Here is a 12,298-nt window from a genome sequence, read left to right on the forward strand (position 1 = left end):
TACACATTATGATATTTTGTTTTTTGGTAACTCAGATTTTTTGAGCTTCCACAAAGGTGTTCGAGGCCACGTGCTTCACCAGCAAGGCCATCCTACATCAAATGTCAAGGTCATAAAAGTCTGCTAGAATTTCTCAGTCAAGAAAAACTTTTGCAGACATTTTACATTTGCAAGACAACTTAAATAATTTTTATGTCTGCCTCTGGAAAAATGGCTGCTGGAAAATTTTCTAGCATATATTTCCTCGAAATGTTTCTTCCTTCTTTTTCTGCGCTTAAAAAAAAAATAACCCAGGGCAGACTGAAATATCAACCAGCTGTTTAAGATTAGCTTAGAGAGTAGGGAACAGTATAGAAAGAGGGCTTTGGGATGGAAATTTTCAGTGTTCATCAGATCTCTGCCTGTCCCTGCACCAAGCTGGAAATTTAGATTTAATTCTATATTCGTTCAGTGAGTTGATATTTACTTGACCAGACAAACAAATGTCCAGTTCTCTGAGGTCAGTTATGAGAATAGTATTTGCCTTACTTTGAAACAGGACTTGTTTTTAAATTACAAATATGTATACTGCTAAACTGGACAAACACACACATTATCCCTTTAACTGTATCTAAAACAGTAACAGCAGGATAGTAAAAAAAAAAAAAGGAAACCAAAATCAGAAATTGCCTGCTTAAATATGATTAATGTTAAGGCAAATTGCATCAGTAAAGAGTTTACTTTTTGTTATTACAACTTACAAATAGGCAACTCTAAAACATCAAAAATGTTATGTTTGACCAGGAGGAGACATTAAAACCATATTTAAACTTCATGTCCTCAGTTATCTTGGTCATTGCCTGCAGAGCTTATTAATTAGCAGTTACTGCACTGGTTCGGTTACATAAAACCAAGAAAGAGCAGAAAAACCTGGTGTGGATTCAGGCAGGTATTTAAAATAAAAGAAATCAACCGTTTGGCAACAAAGTTGATGGCCAGATGCTGAGATGCTGCTCGGGAAGATGGGTTTTGACTGACCCAAAAAAGAAATGACAGAAAATTGACAGTTTTGCTGCTCTTGCTTGCCAGCATGGATATGTTGCTGTTTCTGGACTTTAATCTTTACTTTCTCCCTCACTGCTTTTAGGACACATAAACACCAACATTTGACACTTCCAATTTACGTTTCAAAAAGATAAAGCAGTTGTATGATTTGGAGGCTACAGACATATGTCATAAATGGGCTCAGCCCCTCACCATACCCCTGTAACTCAGTGGCTGTAACCAGTAGCTTGAATAATTGGTGCACTGCGTTAGCTGTGATGGTGTCTGAGGTACAAAAACATGAATATGAAGGTCTGTATAGAATTATTCTGGAGTGGTTATTTGTTCCTAATTGTACTACTGCAGTAGTGCCTAGAAACCCGTCTTGTACTGAACAAAAAATACAGTAATAAGTGGTCCATCTGCTAAAGGGCTTTCAGCATAAATAGGCAAAATGAAGGCTTGGGGAAAACTGGTTTTGAAAATGATTGTGGTCCTTCTTAGCTAGACAAATTGTAGCAGTTTAACTGAGGTCCTTCAGAAGCTGAAGTTATGCCAGGCAATTGAAATCCACATAGGCAGGGATTTACATCTGCTGTCCATCAAATGCATCTTCAGTAGTAAACTTGCAGCCCTAACAATATTTCCACGAGGAGTTGTTTTATTCTATACATAACACGTGTGTGTTCCTGTATCCAGCTGTCCTTGGGTCATACATATTGACTTGAAGCAGGTTAAATAGTGTGGCTTGCCACCCTTCAAAAACAACATGACTGTGCACAACCTCACTTGAGTCTGAAAAGCAGGCGGGCCAGCAGAGCCCTCTCTGCTGACAGCAAACTGTGGTTTCAGCTTTTAATAACTTTTCCACCAAGATTGGCAGCTTTGCACCCTTACCAACCTCTGTCTTTACTGGAAAGCAGAGAGAGAGAAAAGAAAAAAAAAAAGAACTTTGTGTGGATTTGAAGGAACCCTGTGCTTTTCACATTTGCTTACACTCTCTGCAAGAAGAGAGCAAGGCCAAGTTAGAGTCTGTGTTTGAGGGTTTGGTGCCTTGTTGCTGTTGCCAGTTCTGGGTGGCTGGATTAGAGTCACTTGTGCTGCAAACACAAAGGTGCACAGCATAGCAGGAGCACAGAGGACAGTCATCTCTATCAGTCTTCTAATCAGTCTTCAAATCAGCAAAATACTCAAAGAACACTTCTTGGTATTTTAGATAGTTCATTGGTAGAAAAAGCTAGTGGTGAAATTTAAGAGATTATGCTACAGATAGGAAAGCCGTGATATCGTGGAAAATAGGGAAGCATCCATGTTCCTGAGTTTGCTTAGGATCTAACTAGGAAAAAACAAGGTACATAGAAGAAAACTTATGGAAGTCAAACTACCTGGAGCCTTTTTATACTTTGAAGTGCTAGGCTAACTTGCTGACTGTTGTACCCCCTTCTTATTTAGTTATTCAATTATGACACACATAAATGACTTACTTTAAGTGACAGCTTTTGTACTTCAGTGTGGCACAAGCCTTGCTACAGCACAGCTCTGACTTATTCTCAACTAAAGAAAGGCAAAGCTCAAAGCAGAAGCAAGTGGAACAAACGATTGTGCAGATGGATGGAAATGATAGAGGCCTCTTAGCTCAGAATCCAGCGCTAAATGGAAGCTGCTACTTTGTCACAGTTGTGTGATTACAACTTGCAGGTGATACTTTTCAGTCCTCAACTGCAACTGTGCTGTTCATTTTCCCAATTAAGGTGGTGCTGCTGGGTTCAGTCTCTCACCGTGCCAAGCCACACCATTTGTCTGTTGCAAAACAAATCAATGAGAAAAAAAGGGAACTTTTCAGCCTGGTTCTCCAGGGCTAGAAGCATTCTTTCAGTCCATTAACCACGTGGCAAAAGCTTTCCAGCTTGCGTGCAAGAATCCCACAACACTAAAGAGAACATTGTCCCTGTTAAGTTCTTTATATTTCATGCTGTGAACCAACAGAAGTAAGATCTTCCATGTCACTACACAGGCCTTTTTCAGCAAGGCAAAAAACCCCTGTGCTCATACTGGGTAGGACCTTCGTGAAATCTTCCAAACGTGGTCGCACCTGAACAGCCCTGCTCCAAACAGCTTAGAAATTCCTGAGATGAAGGTTACTGAGAGTCATCATGTTCAAATAACAGTGGTGGATCTTCATTCATGAATCTGATGCGATCTGTTTTCAATCTGTTTTTAATTTTGACTGTTTCAGCATCCCGTGGCAATGAATGCTGCATACTCCATAGCCAGGGTCTTGTGAAGTTGGTAATAGGGCATGTGCCTTGTTATTAGAAATGTGCTTGCAGTTACGTTTACTGCTTCCAGTGAAATCTCTCTGTAATTTATCTTGCACAATTAAAGAACAAATTTGTAACTTTGGGCCTCGTAAACTGATTATGCTTTATATTGAGTGGGAAAAACGCAGGAGGGGATTTTGCTTGAATGTTTCGTCTCTGAACAGTTCTAAATTACTTACCTTCAAATGGTTTACCTTCAAACAATCACTTTACTGGTGGAAATTAAAATTCATAAACTTTCTCCAAGTTTAGGATTCTTCTCCCCTGTGATGAGCATGCGGGAACAGCCAGTATAGTTACAGCACTGAAAATTATACATAAAATGCATATTTAAGATTTTCAACAAGTCTGTCAAAACTGTATAAATCTTACTTAAGGGAATATGAATGTTGAAAACTCTTGCTTGGACTGCTCTCACAAAGGCATTTTAATACTGAAAAAAACCCTCACCTATTCGGTTATAATTTAAAATTAACAAAAAAAGAGCTTTCCTAAGAAAGCTTTCAGAAATTTTAGGACCAGAGCAGAAGACTAGTGCTTACATGAATTCATTATATGCTTCAAAACAATTTATTCAGAAGCATTGGAACAGAAACAAATTAAAATGTCCCTTTAGATTTCACTCAGGAAATATATTCTTTTATAGGTCTTTGACTCCAACCTTCTGACAGCTAAAATTAACTTTGCATTACTGAAACAGATAATGTGCTGTCCTTATTTTATTCAGAGATAATACAGTAAATATTGATTAGTTTTAACACATGAGGTTTACAGCAGAAACATTTCTTAATTTATATTAGTTTGTATTTGTAAATGATGCCTAGTTGTCCTCCAGGCTTCGCTATTTCCAAAATTTATTTAAAACTGACATGTCAGCTTTAGTAGTTTTTTTGTTGTGGCTCTGTGGGGTGTTTTTAAATACTTCTGTATGTGTCCACATTTATACAAATATTACTTTAAATCACTACAATTTAATAGCAAACACTCTCTTTATCTCCTGCTGCCTCCCAGACAGCTTGTTTGTACAGGAAAAAAAAAAACCCACATCCTATTTTGGATTAAATCTGTTATGTATTTTCAGGGAATGTAATAATCTTCATACAGTAGCAGAAATGTGTACAGGAAAGTGATGATTTTATACTGCCATAAAATCTGTCCTTTTCCCCAGGTTTTCAAGACTTCAGTATGTAGGTTAATACAATCAAAACCCAACTACACGATGTGGCTCAGAGTGATGAGAATGTTGTAAAACCACCTCATGCATGATACGTAAGGTGGATGGTTTGGTGGCTTTTTTAAGCAATCCTGTCCCTGTTCCCTTTTGGGAAGACAGCTCAGTCAGTACACAGATTTTTAAGCCCCTGCCATGTCCCACAACCATCTCGTCCAACACCCCTAACTAACCCCATATATTCCAAAGGCTCTGATATGTTTCCTAATTAAATCTTGACAGTTAAATTGTAGTTTATGGAAACAGTCTATGGCGGTTTGCAAGCCAGTGTCTGTGCGCATTAAACCAGCACTTGACCAGATTGGGTTTTTTACAGTTCAGTCAGGTATGCCTTGAAAGCATTATTCAGGATAAGTGGTAGGTATTTGAATAATAAGTACCCTATTTCTGCCTCTGGGATGAAATACAAAGCTCCTCAGGCAGTCTGCAGTGCTGTAAAGCACAGTCAGGATGTCTGGTATTTTGTTCTGCTGCAAGAATCCACAGTTTACTTAGACACCAAGCTATTTTTCTGATCCTTTTTCCCTGGTAACAGTGATATCTCACCAGCCCGTGTAGCCGGAGGTGTTATTATTCCCATTCTCTTTAAGTCCCCTCTATGACCTATATTCACTGATCTGTTTGTTAGTCTTTCACTTATAAATAGACTTTAAATGTTACTGTATGACTTCAAACGTATGTTAACAGATAACACCACCCACTCCTACTAAATAGAAATACTATTTTTTACCAATTTACAAGTTTAGAGCCATAATTAAGATAAATTTGAAGCACACTTTAAACGTCTCAGTCCAAACGCATGCACATCTCAGAAGTGTTCTTATTAATTACTTGGTGATAATTATTTTCTTACTTCTTACAGCTGCAGAGGTGAATTCTATTCCTGAAAAACGGTTAGTGTTGCTTTTCAAAGGACAAAGTTAACCTCCCCCTTTCTTTGACATTCTGTTTTTCATTCTGTTTTGACCTTGTTTGCCCTTTGGTGACTCCTTTCCAAAAGCAAATGCATCAGTAACAGCATAGGAGCAGGCATGGCAAGACAGTGTTCAGCAGCATGGAAGAAGCCAAAGGGATAAGAAGCATAATACCTTGGTTAAAATTCCCAGCTGAGGCCAAGGTGCAAATTAACATGGAAGCCACTTGAGGGTAACCATTCCAATCTAAGATATTCCTACAGAGGTACACATCATTTTCTGCACAGAAAGACATCTAGAATTTAATCTTCATTTAGAAAAAGAAAACATTAAAATTGTAGGATAGGCACTTAGAGCTATATTGGAGTTGTCTTTGTGTAGCACACCAGCAAAAGAAACCCAGCCACCAAACCAGCTGATATAGATGTTTTCATATGCATGCTGCTCAGACCTTGCATCCTCTGGAGCACACATAATGTGACAACAGCTGATTATTTGGAAAGAAATTCCTTGAAAACTGCTGCATGGCCAGGGAGTTCCTGAAATGTCAGGAGAAAACATGGTAAGAAGGTTCCCGTAGGAAGTGTTACCTGCACTGTATTCACACACTTTTCTACCCCTTACTTCTTATCGTCCCTTTATTTGTAAGAGCCGAAAACAGACATAAAATAAAGGTAGTCACGCTGACAATTGCTTACAGAACAGTAGCTGGAAGGAGATGATGCTCTAGGAGGGCACAATTCATTGCAGCAGCTCATTTTACACATAGTTTCATGGTCAGCACGAGAGGCGAAGTCAAAAAGCTCTCCAAGTTTGAGCCACAGGCCAATCTCCAGTGTGCTTCCCATGGAGCCCCTGCGTACACGACCACAGGCACTACTGTGAACAATGCCAGGCTTAGCACCTACTGGGTCAGTTTATCTGCCAGTTTTTTTACAGCAGGAAGAGCTGGAGCAATGACCCAGGGCCAAAGTAATCTTTGATTTGAGCCTGTAATCATCTCCCTGATATTCTCCCCCAGGCACCAAAATATAGTTATTATATGTTATTCTTATCACATGTTTTCTCAGCTAAAACCATGAAAAACCATGTCATAGCTTAGCAGAGTAATGTTCTCACACCATAACACTTGTGTTACATGGCTGTGCTATGGCACAAGGGCATCAGAATTTGAAGATGCAAAGGGTGCTCTTGGAGGGGGGCAGATGTGGTGCTGCCTTGTGTCATTTCTATTGGTTTGCAGCAATTGGCTCAGGCATAAAACCTCAAGGCTCTGATATTCAGAGCTTTGCCCCATTGGAAATTGGCTTGTTCTCTAAGAGAGCCAATTTTAGTGCATGCACAGTATTGATAATAAAAGGATCAGAGCCCTAGAGTAAAGCAGGAGGCAAAAAGACAACACAGAGTGCAAGGGCAGTATGACCTCCAGACAAAAAAAAGGAAAGAGGGAAGAGAGCTTGAGTGAAACCATGACAGGAAATGATTCATGAGGCATAACAGTTCACGATCTCCCAAAGCTTTTTCTAATTCTCCTACAAACGGGAAGATGGAGGTTACATTGCAGGTTGGGATCAGGAAAGATTGGGAAAAGAACTGGAGATGCAACAAAAAGTTTAGAGGAAGTCCTCTCCCCTGCATCTCATAGCTAATGGTGACAAAGTCAAACAGCCATCCACCAGATCTGCGGGTAAGACAGAATTAAATGGGACAATCGTGTATCTCAGATGAATTTCAATATAATTTTAAAAAATAGTAGCCTGCTAATTAAGTAAAAATAATATATATTCTTATTGAATCAAATCATTATTTTCAGTTTTTTCCAGGATCCAGCAGTAATGTCATAAAATGAGATATTAATATTTTAAGTCTAAATAGTAGGGAGACCTTTAAGAAATGCATTTTACATATAGTGAAGTTACCATTTAAACTTTAGATTTCCTTAAATAAGTGTGACTGTAAGAAGTGGTACTCAAGGAGTTTAGACAAATTATCAGACTGATATTTCTAGATGCAAAGTCATTAAAAATGTCTTCCCAGCAATCTCCACATTAAAAGTGACACACTGAAGAATGACTTAATTTATTCTCTGAAGGTTTCTCTTGCCCAGAAATGTAAAATAAGTAACTGCAAACACCTATGGTGAAAATTCTGAAGGAAATACATTGAAACTGAAAATATTTCCTGTGAATCACAGTCTTTTGAATCTCAAGACAATAGTTTTTTGCATAATTGGGTTTTACTGCTGTACCTGAAAAAATGATCACATTGTAAAAATGCACAGGTTAAACAAGCAACATTTTTAGGCTTATTTGGGAAGGCAAGGTAGAATTGCTCATGGTGTTTTTCAACAGTGTTCATCACCACAGATCTTTTCCAAAACCCAGTGAAGGCCTTTGCCCCAACCCCTGTGGGCTTGCACTATTGTTCTCATTTTGAAGATAGACAAAGGGCACTCACCAGTATCTACTAATTGCAGGTTCCCAGCTTAAGAGGAGTGAAGCCTTAGTTGCCATAGGTTTTAGCAATGCACAACCCTTTGTTTTCACTCTTCACCTCCTGGATAGCAACTTCTTACATCAGTTCATCACAGATCAGAGATGGGTTCTCAAGTCAAGCACTGGAGATTACACAGAGGGACAAGAGCCTTACTTAGCTGACTTCAGGAAGTTCATAAGTGATATTAGGACAGAAAGAGGGCTAAAACTCATTTCAAAGTCCAGAGGTAAGTGTCTAATCCTGAAGTCTACATTTTCTCTTTCATTACCTACACTTCAGTTCTATAGCAAAGCAGGCAGAGGTCTGACACGCAGCTGCTCTCATCTCTATAAAATTCTGGCTTATATCCTGAGCAACTGTGGTTGCTCACAAGCAACCATTCACCTGTTCCTCTCTCCCAGCATGGTTATTGTTTAAAATCTTCTTCCTTTTAAAAGCCACAGAAAGGAGAGCCCCAGGAACATCCATCATGTGTCGTTCCCTTGACCCACAGGCTCAACACCATTGGATTGTTACCACCCGCTCCTGTCACTGAGCCAACAGAGCAAAAGAAAAATGCTTTAAGTTTCTAATCTCTCTGGGCTGACCACTCACAGAGGATGGGTGCACCTTTGGCCAGTGGGTGTCACAGGTGTTGGCTGATAGGAGAAAAACACAGAGATGGTGGCCACAGGGATTGTTTACCCCCTTCGGAGCATGAGCACCAACCACCAGCCACTTCCAACCTGTCTCCTCGTCACCAGTTTCTCTGTTCACTCTGGTCTGTTCAGAGCACATTCCCAGGACAGGTCCTTTGTAGCGGGATGACTATGATCCTTCCCCCTCACTGTCATTTCCCACCTGCCTTCCCCCAAAGTTTTCAAGTTTTTTGCGGTCAAACCGATGTAAGGATTTTATTAGTGGCAAAGTCATACATTTTTCCTTAACCTCCTTCTCTGAAACAACCCAGATACAACCCACACCAATTCATCCTAAGGCACAAAATCAGCATGAAATTTTTTTTTTTTTTTGGCAAAGCTACAGGAAGTCAAAAATCACATTTACACTGGAAAATATGTGGATGGTTTTAGGCATTGCCACCTGGATGGTTTTAGGCATCACCACCTGAATGAATTTCATGATTATTACATTCATCTCTAAGGCACGAAGTAGCAATTCTGTTTCTCTTTTCACTCTTCTCTAGCAAAGCTGGAGATTCAATAATGTCATACAACATATTGCATTATGACAGCAGAGTGCTGATATGTCCTATAGAAGCATTTGTCATTTTAGGTGTGGGATGATTTTTCAATATATTCATCAACACTTTAAAATACTTGCCTAAATTAGATTTTTTTTACCTTCTGTTACACAAATCTAGATTCTTTTTCATCCATACATTGCAGTTAAATGGAGCTGTTATCAACACTAACAGAAATATTTTGTAGGGAACAGAAATCCCCGTGAAAACTAACAGGATGCAGAAGGAAAACAGTGTATTCTATTGCATGTAGGGATGCCAGTTTGACCCAGTGTTTGTAATTAACTAAGGAATAGCCAGACTACTGGCACAAATATTTTAGTGCTCCCTGTTCTATTCAGAAACAAGCAGACCCAGAACTAAAGTACTTACACTGTTTTCAATGACAGGTCATCCGTTCTCTCAGACACTGCTGTTGACCGGTGCTACAGGTAACAGACCTGAAGGGATAGCCTATAAACTTCTTTTTGGGGTAATATTAATATTCATCTAATGTTTGGAAGGCAACCTTTGGAAGGCAGTATTCTGCAGTCCAGATAATGCTGTTACTTTCATGTCTTGCTCCCAGTGCTTTTACCAAACAATGCTCCGGACAAACACATTTTGAAGAAACAGTAATGTAGAATATTATGCATGTATCATTTTTCCCTGCTCAAAGCAGCTGGAATAACTGCAGTACTTCTACATATTTCCAGGTTGGTTGGTACAAGTGACTTCAGAGTTCAGACAGGACAACAGCCTGTACTAAGCTGCTGGCAGAGAGCAGCAGTAATTATGAAAGTAATTGTGGAAGTGAAGGAGGTGAAGATGGTATTGTACATTTTCTAGTACTGCATTTGATACCTTATGTCCATTAGCTAAGTCACAATTTAGTAGAATCATCTACTAAACAAAGTTTTGTTAAGTGTTTCCTTAACTTTTTGGATAGTTTACTTTTTGCTTTTTTCCCCTCAGGGTATTGCCATTAATCCTAATCCTTGATGTGGAACCAGCCTAACTGCACTCAACTTATTTGAAACTTGCCATGACTTGTAGAACTGAGAAAAGTTAATACTTAAAGACATTAGGCAATGAATTTGACTTTTTAAACTATATACTCTGTGTTTTCCTTAGAATATTTCTAATTTTCTTTTTATTTTTAACCTTCCCTGGAGGTCTATGATTTTAGTATCTCCTGAGCTGACAGACCTCTTCTGGAAAAATGGTCCAAGCACAGACAATTGACTTTCTCTGGTAAAATGTGTTTTAGGGTTGTGGCCCAGCTCTGACAGCCCGTCCCTAAAATAAGAACATCTGTGGCAAACTGAAAAAATAGCCCATCTAAAAAGAGATGGCCATTGCCCTTAGTGAGCTTCAAAACACTACATTTAGTTGGAAATAATCCCCTGTATAAAGCAGGGCTGCGAGGGACTCTGCAGAGAAGGATTTCAGGGATCACAAGCTGGACATGAGTCACAACAATGCCACACTGTTGGAGAGGAAAAAAAATAAATAAAGATAATATTATACTGTAATACATAAAACAGGGATATAACAAAGCATTAAAAAAAATTAATATTTCTGCTCAGCTCAGCACTAACAAGGCATCACCCAGACAACTCTGTCCTCTTTTGAGCACTTTAGGAGGGTCAGGAATGTGTTGAAAAGCACCCAGGAAAGAACAAGGAAAAAATTCAAAGAACTAGAAAAAGTGGCCTAAGAAGAAATATCAAAGAATTAGAACTATACTAACTTCTTTAGCCTAAACAAGGGAAGCAGGGAGGAAGCACTTTTGAAAGCCTAGAGGCTGGTGCAGTGAGGGAGGGAATAAAATGCTCTTCTTACCCACCCAGAGCCCAGCACAAAGGCATGGCAGCAAGGAAGGCTTAGCTCAAAATTCTGTGACTGCGTTGGGAGATGGTGCCCAGGAATTGTTTATTTCTATTGCTGGAGAGCCTTAAACAAGAGAAACATAATTATTTGTCAGATGTGACAGTAACATTGGCATGGTGAGACAGTCAAGGTTACTGTTCAGAATCGCTTTTCAAGTAGATTATATTCCTGCCTTGCATATGCAGCTTTCACAGAGCAAGTTTTGCCTTCATAGAAGCTTAAAATTAGGACTGACATAACTGTTTGGCTACTGTAAATAAATGGCTTTAAGGGGTAACAACTCTTTGAATTTTGTTTTTGTCAACAGAACACAGACTCTGGCTCTTTGGATGGGTTTTTTCCCCCATCATCTTTTATTTAGAATCACCATTTTTAAGAGGGGTTAAAAAAAATATAAGCAAACTGCAAAACCCACACTTGCAGTCCTTGGAAGTCTATCATTGCTCATTTCTGGCAAACTCAACAAATACTCAGCCTTTTATACAAGCTTTTATTCAGAAATTACTTATCAGGCATACTTACACACTATCTGTGTTTTACCTGCTTCATGTCTTCTTTTTGATCCTCTCTCTAGCAATCCTAACATTCAAGAAATTGTCTGGGGACAAGACATGCTCTGCAGTTCACCAAAGCAGAAGTATTACCTGGCTATCAGAAGGATGCTAATGCAGAAGGCAAGGGGACATTTCAGACCAAGGGCTTGTTATTGGGTTTCAGAGAACATAATTGCACACTCGGGAGGCAGTAACTTCTTAATTACAGTCCTGGAGGGGAGTGGGAGGAATCAAAGTACAAGCACGTCTGAAAGGGACTTGACACAAGCAGCCAAAGTGGCCTTATCCCACCAGAGGCACTTGATCCCTACTCCAGGAAGCACCCAGCCTTCTTCAGGCACTCTGTAATTAAGCACTTCAAAATTGCTCCCCTCAGTGCACTTCTGTGCTGCTGCTCTTCTATCAGCTTCATCACTTAAACCCCCGGCGTGGTTAATCTGCCCTGAGCACGCTCCGGTGTCAGTTACTGGATCATGGATAAGGCACAGGGCTTATGGATAAGGCACAGGGCTTATGGATCAGGCACAGGATCATGGATAAGACACAGGATCATGGATAAGGCGCAGGACTGGGGGGCAGAGGCAACACATCTGAGAGCACAGGTATGGGTTTCAGCATGACCCATATCATGGCCACTCTCAGTTTTG

General features: G+C 39.6%; 1 protein-coding gene across 1 annotated transcript in view; it reads left to right on the forward strand.

The window, feature by feature from the left end:
• The window catches only part of HTR1F (5-hydroxytryptamine receptor 1F), a 107,231-nt gene that overhangs the window by 55,209 nt on the left and 39,724 nt on the right, over nucleotides 1-12,298 (forward strand). The window lies entirely within an intron of this gene.

The sequence above is a fragment of the Neopelma chrysocephalum genome, unplaced genomic scaffold (assembly GCF_003984885.1).
Source record: "Neopelma chrysocephalum unplaced genomic scaffold, ASM398488v2 Primary Assembly neopelma1_87, whole genome shotgun sequence".
NCBI classification, from domain to species: Eukaryota; Metazoa; Chordata; class Aves; order Passeriformes; family Pipridae; genus Neopelma; species Neopelma chrysocephalum.